At 42.7% G+C, this 7220-nt stretch overlaps 1 pseudogene; it reads left to right on the top strand.

Annotated features, from left to right (window-relative positions):
• Positions 1–798: 798 nt before the first annotated feature.
• LOC128578516 (ATP synthase subunit f, mitochondrial-like) lies at positions 799–4799 on the top strand (annotated as a pseudogene).
• Positions 4800–7220: the final 2421 nt, after the last annotated feature.

Below are 7220 nucleotides of genomic sequence, written 5' to 3'. Positions count from 1 at the left end.
GGACCACTTCTTGCAAGGAAAAATATTCAATTCTCAACGATCTATGGGAAAACATCTTTTGTAATTTCATAGCCCTCACTCTCTGGCCTTCTTCACTGCTGGCATACACACTACCATAAAGAAGGCAAAACTGTGTTGACAGTTTAGGTGCATACTTTGATCTATTGTACTGCTTCTTGTCTGGGATATAATAAACTAAACTGTTGATTTGAAATTGTACATTTCATTTTTTTTTTTGAGACAGAGTCTCACTTTGTCACCCTTGGCAGAGTGTCATGGCATCATAGCTCACAGCAACTTCATCATACTCTTGGGCTCAAGCAATTCTTTTGCCTCAGCCTCCCAGGTAGCTGGGACTATAGGTGCTCACCATAACACCTGGCTATTTTTTTTAGACATGAGGTCTTGCTCTTGCTTAGGCTAGTATCGAACTCATGAGCTCAAGCAATCCACCCACCTTGGCCTCCCAGAGTGTTAGGATTACAGGTGTGAGCCACCGCACTCGGCTCTACATTTCAGATTTAATGACCCTAGAACCTTAAAAATGTTCTAAGTGCAAATGAGATTACAAACCTAGGCAGAAATTTTTATTATTATAAATACATTTGGGGTTTAAAAATCTATGTTCAATGATACAAATCACATTCTCAATTGTATGTGGAAAATATATATTACCATGCTGATGATATCTATCTGTGCCAATTTTGACATTATCAGGTGACATGCATTTAGGTCATCTTACACAAATGAAAACCATTATTAGAATTATTACCTGTGAGCAGACACCAAAGCTTCAAGATGGCATCAGGAGTGTCAGTGAAGGAGAAGAAACTCATGGATGTCAAACTAGGGGAGCTGCCAAGTTGGATTTTTTTTTTTTTTTTTTTTGCTTTTTTGAGACAGAGTCTCACTTTGTCACCCATGGTACAGTGCTGTAGCGTCATAGCTCACAGCAACCTCAGACTCCAGAGAGTCTTGAGGCAGAGGCAAGATTGCCGACTGGAGCCAGCTTTCCAAAGAGGCTCCTGTCCAGAAGGAGAGTTAAAGGACAGAAATTTAGCAAGTAAGCTGATGGTTTGGAACTGAGCCAAGAGAGAAGGTTGTAGAATGCACATCAACCCTGCTGAGGCGAGCTGAGACCCCCCAAGGAAACAAACAATAGGTACAAAATCCAACGCCAAGTGGACGGGAGTCCCCTCCCTCATAAGAACGGCTTGCAATATACTTTCCACAAATAAGCGAGCAGAGTTCTGATATCCTCCTATTTTATCCCACAGGAGAGACCCTCTAAAAACCAGAACTTCTTCCCCAGAGAGGACCCACTAGTGTGCCATGGCACTCTCCTGCCAGGCTTAAAACTGTATATATTCTCTACCTGCAATTCTGAACTCCCAGCACTCCCCTCCACTCTCACCCTGAGGTCTGGAAGTCTGTCCCCCATGGAGTCCAGATTCTTGGGCATTTTCTTGAGAGGTGTGGACAAGGTGTGGGCTGTGGCAGGTTTGTGCTGATTCTGTGGCATGGGGGTAAAGAAAGGACTGTGGACCAAGGGAGCCATACGGGAGAGGGAGAAGAGGTGCCCGGTGGCACAGAGCAGCAGTAGCAGCAACAGCAACAACAGGGCTCACACCCCTGGGGATATTTTGGAGAGACACTCCCACCTCTCTTGGCAACCAGAGAAAGCCAGGCCTCTATTCTGGTGGCAGCCACTGGTGGAATAGATCTGGGATGGAAACGCAGGCACCATGAGTAAAAGGTATGCCTGAGGTGGGGTGCATTGGGGACAGACACTAGAATACACACGCACAGAGACAGAGACGGCATACTCCCAGGGCAGAGCTGAATCAGAAGTGCTGCTTTAGTGAGCCTAAGAAGCACCCAGCCCCCAGGGGAACATAGCTGAGACAAAAGCAGGCGGGCAACAGCACCAGCACTGGGAGAGGCAGGAACTAGAGCTGAGTGTGAGCTCTAACCACACCTGCCCCAACTCAGAGTACAGCAGAGACAGAGATGCCAGCTCTGTGAGAATTGGTGCAATGGCAGCAGCACAGGGTGGCGCCGAGTCACAGCTTCTGTGAACGCAAACAGCGCCTGGCCCACAGGGGAATATAGCCGGGACAGAAACACAAATTCTGCGAGATTGTAACTGGCAGCAATATCAGTCTGGGGCTGGAACTGAGGGAATCACCCTAGCTTCCATTAAGTACCCAAGGTTGTCAGGCTTCAGCTCCCCCCACTGGCTAGTGGCAGAGTGTGGCAGTCTGGCTGAGGAGACATAGATCTCCTTGTGACTTAGGCAGGTGCAAACCCCTAGATCATCTGCTCATTGGAGGGAACTGGGTCATAGGCCTGTGGGGTTATCAGTAACTGGGTGTGACAGAGGTGTAAGGTGGAGGAGGAGGCATCAACCTTCCTGGACTAATTCATTTGCTGGGTGGGTCCTTCTGACTCCACAGAACACTGGAGCGAGTCATACTCGAATATGCAGTGGACCCCTGCTATCTAGTTGCAGAGACCATTTGAACTCTCCCACTTGAGACTGGGGTGCAGACTGCGACAATTGATTTGGAACTCTTGACCTGGGCCAATCACCCGAGGACTATCCAAAGTGGTACCCTGGGAGTATGGTTGTGGGAAGGTTTGATTTTCCTTTTCCAGTTGTTGCCTGTGGGGGGTGGGGTGACTTAGTTGCTGGTATTTCTCCACAGCTGAGACTTCAATGCAGTGTTAGTGATTCACTAGGATTGGACAGAGACCACATGAAAACAAGACAGAGTCACTTAGCCCCACCACACCAAGCAGGTCCCCAGTGTCTCACGCCGTAGCACTGTATGGGTCCTTGGCAAAGCTCCAGGGGGAAAGGTACAGATACCAGTCCTAGCTCTCACAAATACTTTGTGAGGAAGACACCCCCCTCACCCCCGGGCAATTGAAGCAACACCAAAAATACATTACTAGGATCTGATCAAACTAAAAAGCCTCCGCAAACAGTCCTCAGAATAGGAGAAGGTATTTGCAGGTTATGTCTCTGACAAAGGAGAATCCACAGAGAACTCAAACGTATAAGCAAGAAAAGAACAAGTGATCACATCGCAGGCTGGGCAAGGGACTTGAAGAGAAACTTCTCTGAAGAAGACAGGCGCACGATCTACAAACACATGAAAAAATGCTCATCATACTTAATCATCAGAGAAATGCAAATCAAAACCACTTTGAGATATCACCTAACCCCCGTAAGATTAGCCCACGTTACAAAATCCCAAAATCAGAGATGTTGGAGTGGATGTGGAGAAAAGGGAACACTTCTACACTGCTGGTGGGAATGCAAACTAATATGTTCCTTTTGGAAAGATGTTTGGAGATCACTTAGGGATTTAAAAATAGAACTGCCATTCAATCCTTCAATTCCTCTACTAGGTATATATCCAGAACACCAAAATCACTTTATAACAAAGATATTTGCACCAGAATGTTTATTGCAGCCCAATTTATAATTGCTAAGTCATGGAAGAAGTCCAAGTGCCCATCGACCCATGAATGGATTAATAAATAGTGGTACATGTACACCATGGAATAGTATGCAGCCTTAAAGAAAGATGGAGACTTTACCTCTTTCATGTTTACATGGATGGAGCTGGAACATATTCTTCGTAGTAAAGTATCTCAAGAATGGAAGAAAAAGTATCCAATGTATTCAGTCCTACTATGAAAGCAATTTATAGCTTTCATATGAAAGCCATAACCCAAATATAGCCCAAGAAGAAGGGGAAAGAGGAGAGAGAGGGGAGGGAAGAGGGGAGGGAAGGGGGGAGGATTAGTGGAGGGAGAGTAATTGGTGGGACCACATCTACGGTGCATTTTATAAGGGTACGTGTTAAATTTATTTATTTATTTATTTATTTGTAGAGACAGAGTTTTACTTTTTCGCCCTCGGTAGAGTGCTGTGGCATCACACAGCTCACAGCAACCTCCAACTCCTGGGCTTAGGCGATTCTCTTGCCTCAGCCTCCCGAGTAGCTGGGACTACAGGCACCTGCCACAATACCTGGCTATTTTTTTGTTGTTGCAGTTTGGCCGGGGCCGGAATTGAACCCACCACCCTCAGTATACAGGGCCAGTGCCCTACCCACTGAGCCACAGGCACCACCCACATGTTAAATTTATTAAGTGTAGAATATAAATCTCTTAACACAATAACTAAGAAAATGCAGTGAAGGCTATGTTAACCAGTTTTTGATGAAAATATTTAAAATGGTCTATAAAATCAGCACATTGTTAAAAAAAAGAAGAAGAAAAGAAAAGGCAATTCTCTTGCCTCAGCCTCCCAAGTAGGTGGGAGTACAGGTGCCTGCCACAACACCCAGCTATTTATTTATTTATTTTTTTATTTTTTGCAGTTTTTGGCCGGGGCCAGGTTTGAACCCATCACCTCCGGATATGGGGCTGGCGCCCTATTCCTTTGAGCTACAGGCACCACCCACACCCAGCTATTTTTAAAGACAGGGTCTTGCACTTGCTCAGGCTAGTCTTGAACCTGTCAGCTCAGGCAGTCTGCCCGCCTTAGCCTCCCAAGTGCTGGAATTACAGGCGCGAGCCACTGTGCCCGGCCAAAGTTGGATTTTGATATGGGATTTCATGCATAATGGCATTGTTGGAGCCTTTCAAAGAGGTTACTACCGGTATTACAAAGTACAAGGAGCATCACTGGAGTTTGTATGGTGCTGGCAGTTTATGTGCTTTTCAGCTGCTGTCTTTCTTACAAGGAACTCAGACATGAGTGGCTATGCAAGTACCACTGAAAAGGGGCCTGAGAAGGGATACACTCTACACTCCTGACGTTGACTTCCTTGACCTCCTTGGCCTGGCACCTTCTGTGAGGAATTTGATCATTATTGAATCCTTTCATATCCTAGTGAGAATTTACCTCCAAATAAAAGATGACTGGTTAAAAAATAAAGAATTATTACTTGCTTTCTAAAATAATTCTTCTTTTTCTTCTTCCCATATCTTTTACATTCTTGTTTAATTCAGCCTTACATGGTCCATCTGAAATGACCCTTTTCAATGGTATTTCTTTTCTGTTTAAAATATCTGTGGATAATACATTGATAGCAACCAATAAGCACATGTAGTGTCTAGATCTTAGTTTGTAGAGATTATATCTGACTAGAAAGAACCAGGGCTCTTTGGAGAAGTAGATGATTACAGGTTGTTTGTGCCACAGAATACAAAAGTATAGTAAGTCCTCACTTAATGTCATTGATAGGTTCTTGGAAACTGTAACTTTAATTGAAATGCAGTATTGTGAAACCAATTTTTTTCTCATCAATGTTATAACAAAACAACATTGAACAAAATGATGTTATTTAAGGATCTGCTGTGTATCATTTTGTTTAAAATCAGTTTTTAAGAATCTATTGATATAATAAAAAAAAAAAGAATCTATTGATGACGTTGAAGACTTAATACACTCAAAGACTAATGTGGTCATGCCAGAAAGAAGCTAGACGTCAACTTGAAAAGGCTCCTATTTGCTAAATATGGGACGATTTTTAGTATCAAAATGAATAATAACTGGAACAGATTATAACACATTAAATAAAGAATTCAAACCAACACTACTCAAAAATATTAAGGGGCAGGGAAGAGGAGAAGGGAAAGTTGTTTACAAAATGATGTCAACTAATTAATGTAGGATTGTTAGAAAAGCATTTTGCAATCACCATTGTAATAATCAATTCAGCCAAGAATCATCAATAGATGTAAAATCACCAAGTGAAATGTAGTTAGGGAAGAATATAGTTACATAGTCTCAAAGTACTACTAGTTAAAACCATGAGTCACAAAGAGGAAAAGGTACTTTTATAATGAGAGGTGTGATGGGCACCACTTGAACCAAATTATCAAATTTAACATCACTAATAATGAGAAAAATTTATCATGTGCCTTCCCATGTGATACCCTAAGGACACAGATTGCACACGAAGTATTCCCACCAAAAATAAAAAAAATTTCTAATCATTAGGAAATAATCAGACAAACCAAATTCAAGCATAAAACAGTTGACCCAGACACTTCAAAAATGTCAATGTCATGAAAGGTAAAAAATGTTCAGGGATACTCTCTTTTTATTTTTTTTTGAGACAGAGTCTCACTATGTCACCCTTGGTAGAGTGCTGTGGCTTCACAGCTCACAGCAACCTCAAACTCTTGGGCTTAAGCGATTCTCTTGCCTCAGCCTCCCAAGTAGCTGGGACTATAGGTGCCCACCACAACGCCTGACTATTTTTTGGTTGTAGTTGTCATTGCTGTTTGGCAGGCCAGGGCTGGGTTTGAACCCATCAAATCCAGTGTATGTGGCTGGCACCCTAGTCACAGAGCTACAGACGCCAAGCCCAGGGATACTCTTTAAAAGGAAGGAAGGAAATATGACAACTAAATACGTGATCTTTAATTGGACCTTGGATTAAAAGGTATAAAAGATACTTGTTATTAGTTATTATTCTTATTGTTATAATAAATATGAATATGGAAAGCACATAACAGTATAGCATCAATGTTCAATTTCCTGAGTGTGATAATATTCCTAAGTGTGATAAATGTATTGTAATTATGTAGAAGAATGTTATTTTTTCTTAGAAAAAATGTTTGAGGGTGGCGCCTGTGGCTCAGTCGGTAAGGCACCGGCCCCATATACTGAGGGTGGCGGGTTCAAACCGGGCCCCAGCCAAACTGCAACCAAAAAATAGCCGGGCGTTGTGGCGGGCGCCTGTAGTCCCAGCTACTCGGGAGGCTGAGGCAAGAGGATCGCTTAAGACCAGGAGTTGGAGGTTGCTGTGAGCTGTGTGAGGCCACGGCACTCTACCAAGGGCCATAAAGTGAGACTCCGTCTCTACAAAAAAAAAAAAAAGAAAAAATGTTTGAAATATGTGTGGGTGAAATGTCAAGGCATCTGAAACTTATGTTTTTTATTAAATCATAAACACATAGATCATGTATATATTAATGCATTTATGGGATACAATATGCTGATTTCATATAGAATTAGAAATGCTTACATCATACTGGTTAATATATACCTCATCTCATTTACTTAATTATTGTGTTAAGACCTTTATAACCTATAGTCCAGGGGTCCTCAAACTGTGGCCTGCGGGCCACATGAGGCGGTGTGATTGTATTTGTTCCCGTTTTGTTTTTTTACTTCAAAATAAGATATG

The sequence above is a fragment of the Nycticebus coucang genome, chromosome X, assembly GCF_027406575.1.
Source record: "Nycticebus coucang isolate mNycCou1 chromosome X, mNycCou1.pri, whole genome shotgun sequence".
Lineage (NCBI taxonomy): Eukaryota > Metazoa > Chordata > Mammalia > Primates > Lorisidae > Nycticebus > Nycticebus coucang.
Note: the sequence above shows the minus strand (reverse complement) of the source record. Positions and strands in the feature narration are given on the sequence as shown.